At 47.8% G+C, this 17,412-nt stretch overlaps 1 long non-coding RNA gene across 1 annotated transcript; it reads right to left on the reverse strand.

Annotated features, from left to right (window-relative positions):
• Nucleotides 1–5,718: 5,718 nt before the first annotated feature.
• On the reverse strand, nt 5,719–7,447 carry LOC311311857. Its single transcript, XR_014630551.1, has 3 exons — nt 7,435–7,447; nt 7,172–7,207; nt 5,719–5,820 (listed from the first exon to the last, which is right to left on the reverse strand). It is a non-coding gene; the product is annotated as an uncharacterized lncRNA (long non-coding RNA).
• Nucleotides 7,448–17,412: the final 9,965 nt, after the last annotated feature.

Genomic DNA, 17,412 nt, shown 5'->3' on the forward strand with positions numbered 1-17,412 from the left:
GTCCACAGTAAAGGTTGATAGGCCATAGTGTGGCTCTGTCTATTGCAAAGGTTGACATAGGGATATCTATATTGTATTACAGTATTATATCATGTACAAGATTGAACAGAAATGACTTAAATGTACTTAAATCTTCTAAAAATACATTTTGATAGAGATGATAATAAAACCTAATAAAAAAGCAATATAATACATGCAGCAACTCGACAATTAAATCTTACTTTTTTTTCTTTCTTTTTTTACATATATAATATTGGTGTGGAAAAGAGGTGTCATCCCTGAATTGATCACATCAATAAAGATCTGTTTCATATTTCTCCAAAAAGATATTAAGCTCTATGGCCTAAGTCATATTTTCAAGTTTTTCAGAAAACACATGCAAAAAAAGGCCTCAAGGGGCACATGGGTCAACATATACAGGCATAGGTTGACATGGGCCATTATACTAGTGGGGTGGGAACAGGCCATTCTACTACCGGGGTGGGAACAGGCCATTCTACTACCGGGGTGGGAACAGTGGGATCTTTTCAATCAAGGAAGTAGTCAGATTTACCAGCATGGTGAGGTGGCAGCATGAAGAGATGACTCAGGCAAAAAAAAAAAAAAAAGATTTCCTCAAAAAATGACTTAGGCCATTATTTTAAGAAGGCGATGATGTGTATATATATATATATATATATATATATATATATATATATATATATATATAAAAATCTAAACCCAAAGTGAAAGTAGCAGGCATATCTCTCAGACAGTGGTGGACTGGGGGTCCTTGTAGAAGATTGGCCGTATCAGACACTGTCTGAGCTCACTGATGTTTTCCTTTATCCCCCCCAAAAAATACAAAAAGGGCGCAGGCACAACCTTTGCACATGTGACAAATCCACATAAGCCCTTTCCAAAATACAATATATATATATATTTTTTTTTTCCATTTCAAAAATTAATCTTTTCCTAAAGTTAGGTCAGAACGATAAGAGGGAAACTGAGGATAAAACCTGTAGCTTTTGATCCCTTCACAGGAGCGATGCCTCAGAGGACGAGGCTTCCCAGCAGAATAATGGAACAGAGAGTGGTTCTGGCTCACAGCGAGAGGCAGACCGGACGCAGAACCAGGCGGATCAGGATGGTTCGCCTCGGATTTCGGCATAATATTTAGTCAGTTCAACAACCTTGCTCTTTCTTTTCTTAGGGTATTTCTGAGGCAGAAAAGCGCTTCCTCAGAATGCAGCTGTGGAAACACCACGTGGAAAGTAAAAGGAAGTGCTTTGCATTGTGTAGGCTAGGTAAAATTACACGCATTGAAATGCTGACTACTTTTAGGAGAGGCTTACTGGGCTGGCGGTGTTCAAAAAATTCAGCACACGGTAAACTCTCTGCACACAGGCACACAACACCTTTCTCAGACCTCCATGTATAGACAACAAAAATAGATTGGGCCACTTATTTACGAGTAAAGGCACTGGTGAAGACTGTTGAATGCTGTATTCACCTGGTATAGGGGGGATCTCGTCACACAGGCACTTCTGTGCCAAAAGAGCCTGGGACTCGAACTCAGCCAAACCCACCCCCCACCCCCCGCAGGGGTATCAGAGACGTGTGGGCGAGTGCTGGGTTAGGGTTAGTGGTTTTTGACAGTTTTTAACTATAGGTTTCAACACCGCACCTCTCCTATATAAGCTGTTGCCTGCAACAAGCGTTCCTCGGGAAGCTACACATGAAAAGCTGGGTCAAGCCAAACCTGATCATCTCTCCTTTCCCCGTCAACTCTGACCCCTGTCAAAACAAACGTCCCTTTCCTGTAATACAGGGGAGAAATAAGCCAGCCGGCACCTAGGTCCTAAAGCTTTTGTTCACAGGGCATGATTGATTTCCATTTAAATGAAAAGAAAGCGAGAGAGTGAGAGAGCGCGCGCGTTTACTCCATATGAATGAAACATGGGGCATTGTGGGTACCCCAATCATCCCTCCCACACTTGATTTGATTCTCTAGATTTCTACCCCCCCCCCGCCCGCTCCCACCCCCCCCCCCCTCCCCCTCCCACCCCCCTTGCAGTACATTAATCTGCCTCTCCCTGCCCATCTGAGAGCTATTTACAATCTGTGAGGTTGTGGACGTCGAGCGAAAGCCTTTCAAAAGAAAGGGAGTGGGCAAAGGAAAACATCATTCAGGCGGTTGATTAATTCGCCGCCTCACAAGAGGGTGTTCAAAACGGCTTTTTCCACTTTCTCTTTTTTTCTCGTCTCTCTCCGAGGTTGAGAATGGGGGAGACGAGCTTTTATCTTCCTACTGCATGGCCTGTTGTCACTGGTAATGAGCCGGGGACAGGAGATGTCAGAGAGTAGAATGGGAGAATGAAGTGAGGACTGGGCCGGATTAGTATGGATTAGCCCGGTTTGTCTCATTCAAACAAGCCCATCCCACTTACACAGGGCCGCTCCAAATGCATCAAATACAGAAATATAGTTTCCCAGAGCCATAGTAATAATTGACGATTGCTTTCAAGTGGTAAAATAGGGTAGTTCTGGCTCCAAACTACGCCTTTTAACCAAAGAGGTTTTCCACTTTCGGCTACATTTAATGCCTTCTATTTGGATTCCTCAAATAGAATCCAATTAGGGGTGTGGGAATTGTTCCAAATCTGGTCCATACAGTAGATAAAAACACAGCGTGCAGAAAAATGAGTTGCAATGGGACTGTGGGGGCCTAGATGCGATAAGAGCTCAGTGCGCTGGTCCTTCCCTGCAGGTGTCCGATGGGGACAGGAACCCCGTCTCAGGCTAGACGGCCCGTTTCTGACCCTGTTCTACTGGCACAGAGTAAATCCTGGGGAGAGAGAGAGGGAGATGGAGGAGAGACCGTGGGGAGAGACAGCAGAGAGAGGGAGATGGAGGAGAGACCGTGGGGAGAGACAGCAGAGAGAGGGAGATGGAGGAGAGACCGTGGGGAGAGACAGCAGAGAGAGGAAGATCCGAGTCATCAATTAGCCTTCAGATATTTCACATTCTATCTACATTACCTTTCAAAAAAAAGATATTTTTCCATCCGCCAATCTGATTTCATTTAAAAACACTGGATATCCACCTTTTAGATACACCTACACAGAAAGAAAAGGAGACTTTTGATGCTCTTTTGTGAGACATCCTCACAAACTAAACAGAGCAGGAGAGACAGACAGACAGCTACATGGTGACGGCGTCACCTCCACACACACATCTGGTCCCCAGGTGGGACTTGTAACCCTGGTAGGTCACAGCTGATCTGGTCTCCAGGTGGGACTTGTAACCCTGGTAGGTCAACGCTGACCTGGTGTCCAGGTGGGACTTGTAACCCTGGTAGGTCACAGCTGATCTGGTCTCCAGGTGGGACTTGTAACCCTGGTAGGTCAACGCTGACCTGGTGTCCAGGTGGGACTTGTAACCCTGGTAGGTCAACGCTGACCTGGTGTCCAGGTGGGACTTGTAACCCTGGCGGGACACTGTTGGTCCAACAAGCCAGAGGTTGCTGTGCGCTTAAGAAGCTTTTGAGCAGAACGATCAGTCAGCACCAAACAGAGCCAGGGCTGACTGCAGCCCCAGGAGCCAGCCGGTAATCCTGCAGAGGAATTTAACCCTTCAGAACAGCCTGAGTGTCTGTCTGTCTGTCTGTCTGGCTGAACTCCCTCACCTCACAAGAGAGAGAGAGAGAGAGAGACATATGTAGAGAGGTGGAGGTAAAGCACCCAGTGCTGAGCTCTCAAAAGGTGTGGAAGGAGAGAGAGAGAGAGAGAGAAAGAGAGAGAGAGAGGTAAAGCACCCGGTGCTGAGGAAGGAGAGAGAGAGAGAGAGAGAGAGAGAGGGAGAGGGAGAGAGAAAGAGAGAGAGAGAGAGAGACATATGTAGAGAGGTAGAGGAAAAGCACCTGGTGCTGAGCTCTCAAAAGGTGTGGAAGGAGAGAGAGGGAGAGAGAGAGAGAGAGAGAGAGAGAGAGAGAGAGAGAGAAAGAGAGAGAGAGAGATAAAGCACCCGGTGCTGAGCTCTCAAAAGGTGTGGAAAGAGGGGGGGGGGGGGGGGGGGAGAGAGAAACAGTGGGCCTCTCTCTCTCTGCTCAACTGGTTCAGGCTGTTCTGATCCCGTCGCCAGATTGCGAGGTGTCGTCACGCGGAGGAGCGCTGGCTCACGGCGGCGAGGCCCGCGGCGCTTCGCTGCCTATCGCTCTCCGTGGACCGTGCGTCCTCCTCGGTGGGGGGCCGCGGGCTGGGACAGGCTGGTTCTTGCCCAGTGTAGGGGGGAGGTGGGGGGGGCAGCCCAGCTCTCTCTGGTTCTACCCCACCTCTCCGGGCCAATCTTGATGGGTATGATGGAGTGGGTGACGCGTGAGCTGATGTGTGTGTGTGTGTGTGTGTGTGGGGGGGGGGGGGGGGGGTAGGCCTCAGGCAGTGACAGTAATCAACACGCAAGTCCAGACGGGCCTGACTGGGAGGCTGCCCCTGGTTGGGTTTCGCCGGGAGAGCGTTTTCGTCGGGGTAGTTTGACGCTGGCGTTGGCGTGAAGTGGAGCAAATTGACTGTTACCCACCCGACTGGTTCTGTCGCTGACTCGCTCATTCACCGAGTCATCTGATATGAAGAGGAGCGTGCATATCTCTGGGAGAGATTGGTATGTGACACGGCTACAGGTGCGGGCGCATGGGGGGGACGACCCGGGCCTAGCGCCCTTGAGGGGGGGGGCAGAACCGGGAGAGGTCGACACGGGGAGGAATCCTGCGTCACCCCCCCCTCCCCCCCCCCCCCCCCCTCGAAAACAAATGACTGGCCTTGCAAAAACAGACAGAATCCCATACCTGATACCTTCATCGGGGCAGATATCAATAGAGGATTTCGGGTGCTCGGTTACACTCGTGAGCTGCGTAAACGCACACTGCCTAGACGAGACAATGAGGCTAGCTGTGAGGAAGAACAAAAGGATGCGTGGTCTTACCCTTGCTGACGGCTGTGCATGCGTCGTCTCACCAGCACCACGGCTGCAACACAACGTGCGAAAGGTCAAGAGTTTCGCAAGCGCAGAGAGAAGGTCAAGGTTTCCCCCAGGAGAGTTTACATTTGCTTAGGCATTAACAGGGCTTTGAAGGTGCATGGGGTCTGTTGTAATTCAGGTCAAGCGGCCTGGATCAAGGGCTAAACAGCAGTAGGCCCCGCCCACTATGAACCTTTCAAAATTTACTACACCTTAATCCTATAAGGCGCCATGAACTGTCCCTTGCTGAGTTTAGGTGTATGTGGCGGTAAGGGAACAGAGTGCTAGTTTGTTCCTCATTCTTGATGGCGTTTGTCAAATTCAGACCTGTTACTACATGTTTCTGGTACCGTATAAACAATTGTTCATTAATAACAGGTGTTCCATAGGACCTTTGTCCTAGGTCTTCGACCTTCGACCTAGATCTGTCATGTCTTACCCCCGATCGCCACGATCGACAGCACCACCCCGCCCAGCGCCGCCACGACCACGATGGTGATGAATTCGTCTGAAAACGGAGCGACACACACACACACACAGCGGTAGTTAGGACGGTTCAGCCGGAGCGAACGCAGCGGAGGCGTGGCGGCAAACAATCGCCGGAATTTGTTTTATCCTGATAACATCGCGTCAGTGTGAGATGGCTCAAAGATGATCCCATTAGCCGCCTGGATGCACCTGGAGAAAGGAACAAAGTCGCGTTACTTCTGATTATAAACTTACGTTGACCTCCGTCTTCTGCTGTAGACTTGTCCTTCTCCACCGTGCCAGGTCCCTTCTCCGCGCTAGGCTCTGTATCCAATACAATCCTTACGCCTGGCTTGACTGCAACAAGCGGAGAGAGGTAAAGTGATTTTTAATTTGCATTCTTTTGACCCCAATTCCCCAACAAAGACGCCATCCAGCACAGGCACAAACAACCAAACGGTCTAATCACACACTGGATGACTGACTTCGCACTGAACATCATTGCATTTCAAGCACTCCGTTCAACAGGTGATCATTCAGATGGGGTTGATTGACCCCCTGAGTGGATCGTTATTCGTTCAAGCTTCCCTCCCACGTTGCGAGGGAGGCGGAGGAGGGGGGGGGGGGGGGGCGGTTTGGGGGTGGGCGGGTCCTCTAGGGGGAGATGGGAGTGCAGGGCTGGCTGCCAGCTAGGCTAGGCTAGGCTAGGCTAGGCTAGGCGAGGTTCCTCGGCAGTCTGTTCTGTCCCTAAACGGCTCAGTAATTCTATCAGTGGCCCATCTCAGAGAAGATGAGGAGTGACGGGGGGAGAGAGGCGCCGGCAGAGATGAGAATGCCAATGTCGATTAGCCGCTCGGCGGACGTGTTCACAGTGCTCCGCCTCTCGGTCCGCACGGGCGGCTCGGGGGAGCTAATTGATTAACGACCAGGAAGGGAAGGTAGCAGAGGACGCTTTCTTCGTCTCTCCTGCCCGGGCTGCGTCCCAGAAATGTGCCGCCCAATGAGGAAGTCACTTCCTGCTCCGTCACACTTTTAGGCCGTATTCAGGCCTGTAGTTCGCTTCGTTCCAGTTCATGGAATAATGGTAATATAATAATAGCTCGGTTTGATTTGGGTTCACATGGCGATCGGTACAAAGCAAATAAACTACAGGTCTGAATATGCCACGCGCTTGCAAACTATTTTGTGATTGGTCTGAATTTTGCTAATTAGTTTGGATTTCTTCGCCCGGACATGAAATCCCCCCGATTAATGGAAAATGGAGCACCATCAATGTGTGTGTACAGTAGCTTCTGTTGCTACTTTCTGGTTGATATACCAGTGTTCTGCACTGTACATGAACAACACATTCAATTTGAGTTAGCACCAAGCAAACCCCTAACCCTCACTAGGTCTCGGTCCGGAACTGAGTCCGATCGCTGTGTTCACATATGCCCAAACAAACCGATCTAGACGGGGAATGCTACAGGTTTTGGAACATGGAGCGAGGTGTGAATACTCCCTTAGTCTCTCTGTCTGCCCGTCGGACAACTCCTGACCCTGCTGACTGTCATTGCAGGGGCCCAACTCCTGACCCTGCTGACTGTCATTGCAGGGGCCCAACTCCTGACCCTGCTGACTGTCAATGCAGGGGCCCAACTCTTGACCCTGCTGACTGTCATTGCAGGGGCCAAACTCCGGGCACTGCACTTGAGAGTAGTCAACTTACTGTCCTTTCCGAGATCCTCATCATCATCATCATCATCTGGGGGAGAGAGAGAGAGAGAGAGAGAGAGAGAGAGAGAGAGAGAGAGAGAGAGAGAGAGAGAGAGAGAAATAAACCACTTGTAACTGAAGGCATGGCATTTGCCACGAATCTAACGAGGGTTAAAGAATCATCACAAACTTGCGAACAGCCCAGCTCACACCCAACCACACGTTGAGCTGCATGGAAGAGAAGCATGAGTGTTTTACTGATAGAAACATACATACCACCATTGGCAGATCCCTCACTCTCCTCTGAAGACGCTGCGTGAGAACAGAGAGCAGGTGACTACATTAACGCCCACAACCACCTTATAAATCACTACAGCTCTGCACAAGAGCATGGAGTCTTCACAGGGAAAGTAGTTTGGCATGTCAGACGTGAGTCGAATGTTATTTGCAACGATAATACCCCGTTATTATCACCTACTTACAGTATCTAGTGTGTTATTGTAACAACAGCATGTAGCACCTTTAACACCACAGCTCTCACTACTGAATGTCGAAATACAGCTCGAGACACGAGCGCACGATATAATCACAAAGTAAACAATACAATAGTATTGTTAGTTATCTGCCAAGAGTCTGGGTTGACCACTTGATTTCAAGACCAAGATTTCTTTGTCAGGTGTAATGTACGCGTACAGTTACAGTGAGATGTTGGAGGCGTGGGTGTGTCATGTACTGTACATGCTATAGTTATAATAAATAATCCCGGGGGGCTTCACAACATCTCTAGCCCTTTGATAATGTTAGCATCACCTGTCACCTGTTTCAAATTATACCAACTAGTTTTTTGTTTTTTTTATTGGAACAAGGCTTCATAATATCCTGAAAAACAGCTATACTGTATAAACACAACAAAACCAACTGCCACCTTTAGTGAATTTGTAGTGTTATGGGTCAAAATATGACTCAGGCAGAGAATACGTTCATAATTGCATGCATACAATTGTAAGGTCCTGAATGCATAATAAGTTAGTTATGAGGCAAATTTGACCCACTAACACAAAAGGTGTGGGCAACTTTCTAACACATTAGGAAGTTAAATTAAAGTATGGCATGCATCATTGTATGGTTATGAATGCATAATAAGCATATTGCATAATAATGCAATAATGCATAATGCATAATATTATGCGGTAAACAAAACAATACTGGATGATAATCATCGTTTTTTGGGGTGTTTTGGGCTGAGTTAAATGGTTCAAATTTGACCCACTAACACAGAAGGTGTTGGCAACCTTCCATCAGATTAAGAAGGCTGGTACAGGGTTAGGCTAGAGCAAACACGACTCAAGAGTTCAGTCCGTGTATAGATTCCTCTTGGGGAGCATGTGGAGCGATAGGTGGTGATAAGATGCTGATCCCCCGAGTGGTGGTGGGATGATGGTGGGGATGATGGGGGGGGGGATGATGGGGTGGGGGATGATGACATACCTACGGCAGCTCTCAGGATCAAGCACAGGAACAGCAATCGCATCATCTTCAAACGCTGGGGGTGAGAAAATGCAAAGTTATAAATAGCTGGTATTAACATTCAGCCATAGGTGAGAGTACAGTTGTGTGTCGGCAAGCGGAAAGATATAGTAGGCGGTGGTTGACAGTTGCGTCGCCACAACGCTCGTGCTGGCAGGTACGGCGTATCCTGTTTACTCACAGGATGTGAGTTGCTCAACCGCATACTCGGTGAGAGCGTTCAACTGAGTCCCCTAACACTGACCCCGCGACTCGCCCATGAGGCGGCTGTAGCTCAGTTGGTAGAGTGGGTCATTCAATGATCGAAGGGTCAGTGGTTCGAATCCCAGCTCCGACTGTCCACATGTCGAAGTGTCCTTGAGCAAGACACCTAACCCCAAATTGCTCCCAATGAGCAGGTTAGCACCTTGCATGGCAGCTACCGCCATTGGTGTGTGAATGTGTGTGTGAATGGGTGAATGAGAGGCCATTGTAAAGCGCTTTGAGTGCTGCTAAGGTGGAAAAGCACTATATAAGTTCAGTCCATTTACCATTTACCATGAAACCCCTCCCGATCTCAGGAGCTGGGCATCTTCCACGGCCGTGTGGGTCGAATGGGGATATGAACCGCGTTTCCCACAGTGCTCAGCAGAAACCCTGTCCCTCTCCTGCCGTTCTGTCACAGTCGGCTGGCATCGAGAGCCGATTCGACATTTTCCACCTGCCCTTCCCTGTGTACTGTAGCTGTGTAGCAGGCGTGAAGCAGCCAAGTCCCAACTAGTCATTATTCACCATTAGGGAGGGAAAAGGTGACTGCGTTAAGCATTAATGTTGTCACATTCTGTTCAAAGGCTGAAACCGTGCTGGCTTTAATGCATCCTTGAGCAAATATTGAAGTTTCTGACAGCTCGGTTTATTAGATGTACCAACACAGTCGCATTTTGGCCGCTACAGACTGTTTTCCATTTTCTTGAGAAACCTGCCTATACTGTATAGGCTACTATACAGTATACTTCCTCATGGCACAAGGCCCAGGACATTGACTTTAATTGTTTTCGCTGCTCTACCCCACACAGACGTGTAACACAGCTGTTCCCGAGCAGCCAAACGGAGGCCCAGGAGCCAGCTGGCCAAGCATAGTACAATCAGTGGTATTTTTAACCACCGATGCTTGGGAATCACCTCTTGCCTAGTGGAGGTCCAGCGGAGCGAATGACGCCTAGGTGATTAGGCCGAGCCACTGCCGTGGCAGGGGACCAACTGTGTCCCCTGCTTACCCCAGGCATGCTGGGAAAACTCCCACGAACGAGGAAGGGGGGGCGAATCTGCTCCGACCCTCCTAGTTTGTTCCGTAGACCCATTGTATCAAACCCCGGCTTCCTCTGATGACAACCCCGGCGTAACGATGTTGACTGAGTCCAGGAGAACGGCTGCACAACAAGACTCAGAGGCAGGAGACTTCCACCTCGCTCCCAGCTGACCTTTAGCCCTATCAACGGTTACGGAAGTCCGGCTGCCATACTTGGCATACACGTACATGGACGTGCGTAAGGAGGAAAGGGGGCGGAGGGGGGGGGGGGCGGACTAGAGAGGCACTCCTCCGTCGAGGTTAACTCATTCAGCAGGGGAGCTGATGCTTGGGGAAAAGCCCCGAGGTCGGGGGAATCTGGGTCCATCATCTCATTTGTAAAAGTGCAGCCATGGCACTCGATGTCTTCCTCACACCGCCGTGGTGAACGAACGAACGTCCGCCTTGGGGGCGGTCAGAGGGGGCGGCCAGGCGGCCCTGGGCTAGGGCTTCACCGACTGCCTTTGAAATGACTAAGTAGCGAGTCGCAGAGAGAGAAATATGTGGTTTTAGGTGTTAATCAGACGATGGGAGAACTGATTGGAGAGGGAGTGTAGTGAAGGAGGCCGCTAGCCTCCTGGATAGCTGCAGTAAATCTCCAAACCAACAGCCTGAGCAGGCACAAATAAAATCCCCCTGTGTATCCAATTGGTTTTCGGACTCGCTGTGGGTGAAATAATAAGCTGATCCAATTTGGAAATATTTATCAACATAGTCCACTGCCTCTGAATCAAAAGAGCCTCCTAAAGCTTGTTCTTTGTTTTTTAAAATTGAGCCGTATATTCCTGTATATTTGGATGCAGATGATATGATAACCGTTGGCTTCCAAGTAAAGAGGAGGCAGAGCCAGGAGTAAGTACTGCAAAGACCCTAGACTATATAAACTGTAAATCAGGACTGCGGTGCTACACTTCTACAGCAGGGTAAAGACACATTGTTTTTGTGCGTGGCTGGAAGACGCGCAGCTAGTATAGCGTTTGTCGGGTTATTACTCCCTTACTCCCGACGATGTTGGCCTGCATCTCTCTGTTGGCACCACAAGAGGCAGTAGTCCCAGCACACCAAAATCAAGGAGGACACCAAAATCAACCGGCCAATCTCCACTGCACAAGTAGAGTAGTGGTCAGAGCATTGGACTCCCACACGGGACATTCTCAGAGATTACCGTCTACTTCCTTCACCACCTAAAGGGAAGTGCATACAGCAGGTAATGACATTTGTCCAGAAACAGAAGTTGAACCAACTGTAGCAAAGTAGCAAACATTACAGGAATCATCACTGTTACTGCTTTAGCCACTGACCGCTACCATTAATATGGAAGCTGCTGCTAGTTGTTGTGAGCTCATGAGCTAACTGGCTATCCCGCTCTTATCGTGCTGGATTAGCATTGTAAGCATTGGAACTGATGTGTCCAGGCGACAAGACCTTAATTTATCAGACATTATTTCATGTCATTTCAATTCACTGCTATTTCAGTGGCATGACTGGCTTCCGTCCTACCGGTCCTGAACAGAAACAAGCCAGCTCCGCACATAAGCCAGGTTGGGCCTGGCCTGGTTCTCAGATTCACCTGTGTGTTTTTCCACTGAGGTAAAGGATTAGGCCTGAGCAGCATCCCGCCCTGACTAAGCCAGGCACACAGAACACCTAGATCTCGTTAACAGGTCTTCATTTTGAATGAACACTCCACCTTATCATCACCGTCAACAACATAAGGCACGCCAGGCCACGCGTGCACTCACACACACATACACACACACACACAACTACACATTCACGTACAGTAGGAGAGATAGTTACTTTGCTTTATTCACAATGACTACACACACAGATACGTACGTCACCGCCGTGCCAGATAACAATCACCAGTGTGGATAGAGCAGGCTTGCAAACAGGAGATAGAGCAGACATGTGAGGCTGAACTTGTGTACAGTGTGAAGAAAAAAGAAAGAGGGATTGTTAGCAAAGATTCAAATTTTATCATTTACCACAGTTGTGTGGCAAAGACGGAACAAATAGAAAAAGGGTGAGAAGAACAAACAGGAGGCTACCAGGGAAGGAGAGAGAGGAAAGAGACACCTCCAACATCCTCTGTGATTCACTGCCATTCATTTGCAAAGTGGTACCTGCCTATGGGTAAGGGGAGGGAGAAAATATTCTTATTGAAATTTTTACTCAACTCCGTCATCTCCACATTAACTGTTTCTAGGTGAGTATGCAAATAAGACCACAGCACTTTGCCCCAAATAAAACATAGGCCTATAACTGGAAAATAATCTCTCTACCAACAAAGCCTTTAACAGAACCAGCATGTTGTTTTCCAAACAAATGCAGGACCAACAAATGCAGAACAGAAACAATAAATGCATAAATTAATGACTGCAATGGTTCTGCCCAGAGTTAAGTCATAGCCCAATCCTAATGTATCAGAGACAACATTATCTGGTCTACCTGTAGCCTGACTCTCCTTGAGTAGTCTATCAGACACGCTCCATCCCAAATGTCCCCCACGGGGATTATTAAAGTATCTATCTATCCTAGTTGGTAGCAGTTAGCCCCCTTTTAGCAATCGAGGGCCTCACGGTTTGCTCTCACTTCCCTCTCAAGAACACATCATTACAAAGCCTCTGTTTTGACTGTTCTGTGAGGGCCACGCACGCACGCACGCACGCACGCACAACTATAAGACAGGGTGTGAAGTGAATAAGATACAGAATTATGCAAACTCACACAGCCCAGAGCTACACTATTATTTATTAACACAGGTGGCTACCGGTAAAAGTGCAGATCATAAACCTGCTTCCTTGTGGGCCCAATCTACACATTTGAATGGCAAATTGTTTTGACTTATCTTACGCACAGAGACCGGTTGTCAGTTATCAATAGTGTTCATAGTCGCATGATGAACTTCATAACCTTAGCCTTAGCCTACTCCATGAGAAACGGACTAAATCGCCAAACACCAACACCACTGGTAAATGATAGAAGTTAACTTAATTATGAGTGCATCATTATTCAAGAAACGACTTCTTTCTCTTGACCTTCACAGTCCCCAGTTCAGGTTAATGTTATGCAATTGTTAGCAGATGCCGCCGCCTAAAGTAGGCTATCCATAGGCTACTCAGAAAACAGCGATTCAATTAGATCAAGAATTCTATCCGAATCTCCTCAGTGTCTGTCCGCCCAATGTCTGGAACTGAAGTAAACTTACCCAAGCGTCAGACGCGGGAGTATCACAGTCGAGATGCAGACGCGCCGGTGGCCGGAAGCGCTCTGGCACTACGACCCGATTCAACTCAGTAGGGGATTCACTTCCAACTCATTACACAGAATTACAAAAAAAAAAAAAAAACTCCACACAATAGAAGGGCTACCTATCACGTCATTCGTGTTTTTTTTTGCATAACATCTCATGTTTTCTGCACTCATCAACAACTAACAATTAATTATGCACTAATTAAGTTCACCTGCCAAACTGACCATTTACCATATAAATTGGATTGGATCCAGGTGCGAACCATCACGGGAGATTCGAGCGAATGGTGGACTACATAAGATCCATGTTCTCACAGTGAGCTAGATATAGGCTATTATTTAAGCAATATTGTATCTAAAATCAAGTGCAGTAATAGGCCTACATTTTATTATGGTAGTAATGCAGCTTATGCGGCTGCTCCTCCTGTACCTGGGAATTGGTAAGTTGCCTTTTTTGAGGGAATGTTTTAACAGCTCATGCTAGTGATTACCTCGTTCACACTGTGTACGCTATCACACATATCCATTATCCACATATTGTGATTGGAGTCCATGATTCGTTATTGCTGTTCCTAACAACATGGAATCTTAGGTCACCAGGCCATAGGTGGATGGATAGCTAGCCTAGGGCTATCCTCGAGGGGAAATTGTTGGTGTTAACAGCAGGGCAATAAAAAAGACAACCAGGGTCTGGTACAATAGCCTCCCATGGTCAAGTAGATGGACATTCGCGTTTGAACCATCATTTGGATCCCCAACAACACGCAAAAGGAAGCTTGCATTAATGTTTGGTTCACCCACCCTCCCCATAATCCTCTCAAGTCTCAACAGTTCTACTGGCTGCCCTTAGCAGCTTTCTGTATAGACTTGAGTTATGTCTCTGGGGCTGTCACTCAGCTCTTGGGTCAACTAAACGATGTTGACCTGGATAATATCAGTTCAAGATATTCCAATTATTGCCAGTGGTGGGTGACAAAGCTCTCGATTGTCTCCCATATGCCATCGATTGAGATCGGATACAATTGCGTGAATAGTAACAATTTCTTACAAGAAACGTATCAAATTCATGTTTGAACCCTGAAATAAGCCATTGTTGAAGCAGTGAGTAGGCCTACTGGGGTTGGGGTTTAAAATCCACTGTCAACAGGTGCACATAGTCTCTGTATATTAAAGGGGATGCCCACGCTGGTATTTTTGCAGTACTGAAACACTAAGAATCGCTAGACGAGCAACTAGTGTATTTTTTGGAATTCCCCTTTTACTGTGTCAGCGTTGTTTCTCCACAGACTCACCGCAAAATTTCCGAGGGAACATTCTATCGTATTTATTTTTAACTTTTGCTTTTTAGCCTACAGTTTATGCTAAAAGCATAGCCTACAGTTTATACTAAAAGCTTCACTCACATTCTGTTGGTTGACGCGTCCAGCCGTGCAGATAAACTGTAGAACTGTGTTCCCCTCTCGTTTTGTCTGCCTTGACAGTCCCCGCAAACCTCCACACTAATGCAGGTGTACAACAAGCAGAGCCACAAACTAGAAGACCTGTGAATTCTCTATTGGCTGGCGAGGTGGTTGAAACCTGACACCTGCAGCACTGCCTAATCTCCATTATAGCAGTTATCTCACCTAGTGGAAAAAAGCTCCAGGTTTTACCTGCATTGGATGAATGCAAAAATAATCCCTTTACTGAGATCTATTTGAATATTTACCTGCATGGAATCTAAATTTCACTTCTGCTCCATAGTTGATCATTTTAATTAGTGATATGCTCATCACTGGGAACTTGCCTTACAGGTATCATAAATTAGGCCTAGAGGATAGAATACATTTGATTGTAAGGGGATAAACCCCTTGAGATTAATCATCTTGTTTGAGGGGGTCCTGATAGATATATATATATATACATACATACATACATACATACATACATACATACATACACACACAATCACAATCTAAAATGTTAATTGCTCCTTGTTTTTCTAGGCATATGCTGGGCCAGTCCTACAGGTAGGAGGTTTCTCATGATGTTTCCCCACCATAATGATCACGGACCAGATGTTGGTCGTGGAATCACCATCACAGCTTCGGCTTCCTGGACCTCAGTCACTGTGCAGGTTCTCAACAGCACCTTCAAAGAGGACCTCTTCCTATCTGCTGGTCAGTCCAAGACTGTCCCCCTGCCCTCAGTTGTGGAGATGTCCAGTCCGCGCTCCTCAAACCTCCTCAGTGTGGTGTCAAGAGAGCCTGTGTCTGTTCTCGCCTCCTTCTGCACTCCGAAGGGCTGTGACCACAGCCTGCTCCATGAAGTGTTCTCCTGGGGAACCCACTACTATCCTGTCACTCCCAAGTTCCCTGACCAGAGTTCTGTCAGCCAGGTGGTAATAACCAACTCAGACCAGGAGACGTCTGTAGATGTGGTCCTCTCAGGGAATGTGGTATTTGAGGGAAACCTGCACCCTATGAGCAGCGTTCTGAACATTCATCTGGCAGCACTGGAGAGTGTTCTGATCCAAAGTAACGATAGCCTCTCTGGTGCAGAAATCCTTTCTCAGAAACCCGTAGGTGTCATTGTTGGTTATACATGCTCAGAAAAGACCAATGGAAACTGTATTTATGGTTTTTCTGACCTGGAGCCAATTTCTCAGTTGGGCTTAGACTATGTTATCCCTCCCCTGACTGAATGTGGTATCCACAATGGCCGCCGTGCCTGCCCTCCACCAGCACCAGTTGCAGGGAAATGCACTTTTATAGGAGGTAGACACATCAAGACCTATGATGGCCATAGCTTTGACCTCCACATGGGGAGCTGCGTATATATCCTATCGCAGATGTCTCTCATGAATAGGTCTGATGTTGCTCACATCCAGCAAGACCAGTTGCACCTGAGGCTCCATGGAGTGAATCTTACTCTGGACTGGGAACAAAAAGGGAGTGTTGAGGTACAGTAGGCATTACAGTGACTTCCCTGAGGGATGAACTGATCTTTAAAAGACATTACATTAGTCAGTCGTATTATCCTTGCATAATTGTCTGGTGTGTCACTACCATCTTTCTCTCTTCAGGTGAATGGGGTGTCATGGAAACTCCCGGTCCTTCTGGGCAACATCTCAGTGATGCAGTCTGGCCTGTCGACACGGGTGGAGACGCAGTCAGGGATGGTGTTCACCTACAACGGATCTGACGCCATTCAGATAATTGTGCCTGCATCCTATAGAGGCAAATTGCACGGTCTGTGTGGGAACTTCAATGGCGACCCCACCGATGACGCTCGGACCCCCCACGGTAACTCGGCCAGCGACGGCCGCTCACTAGCCATATCCTGGGCGGTCTCAAACTCTGGGACTAATTGCTCCCAGGGCTGCTTCTACCAAGGACGCTACCACAAGGTAAGACGTTCAAGTGCTAGTGAGCTGCAACTGTTTAGCAGCGCCCTATAGGAATGAATGATGATCTTTTCATGTGCCAAACCTGTGTGTACAGGTGCAGTGACTAACATGCTGGCACAGCCGCGCTATGACCAAACGTGCCATAGCACAGTTGTGCCTTGTCTCGACTGTGCCTTGTCTGCTAACAGGCCTATGATTAATATCTTGGCTGTGAGTGTGTCACTCACCTGTGCACTGGGCCTGACTAATCCCCCAAATCCCAAAGTCGTTGTCAAGGAGTGTCGGTTGGGTCGTTTGTGTTTACAGGTAACAGCTGGGCCTCTGCCACACACTTGACTCATTGTTCTGTTGTAGCTGGGAGAGGTGTCCTGGGCTAAGGCCTGCTGGGAAAGGTGTAACTGCTCTGCCCCTGCCACCATGCACTGCAAGCCGGCCTCCTGCCCCGTGGGGACAAGATGTTCCCTCATTAATGGTTCTCTGGGCTGTGTGGGGAAAGGTACTGTAAAACCCGGCTGGTTCTGCCAGATCCTTTGACACCCATTAGAACTTTACTTTGTTTACCCAGCTTCGCCTTAACACAAACACAATCTCATCAGTAAGGTGTTCTATATGAAATGAATTATATCTGAAATATTACATGTTTTTCGGTAAGGAGTGTTGCAACCTCTTGTGTAATCCACAACAGAAAAGTGACTAATTTGTTTTCCTCAGTGCAACCTGTCACTAGTTTGAGAAATGAGTCATAGTATACAGCATG

The sequence above is a fragment of the Borostomias antarcticus genome (assembly GCF_949987555.1).
Source record: "Borostomias antarcticus genome assembly, chromosome: 8".
Taxonomy (NCBI): domain Eukaryota; kingdom Metazoa; phylum Chordata; class Actinopteri; order Stomiiformes; family Stomiidae; genus Borostomias; species Borostomias antarcticus.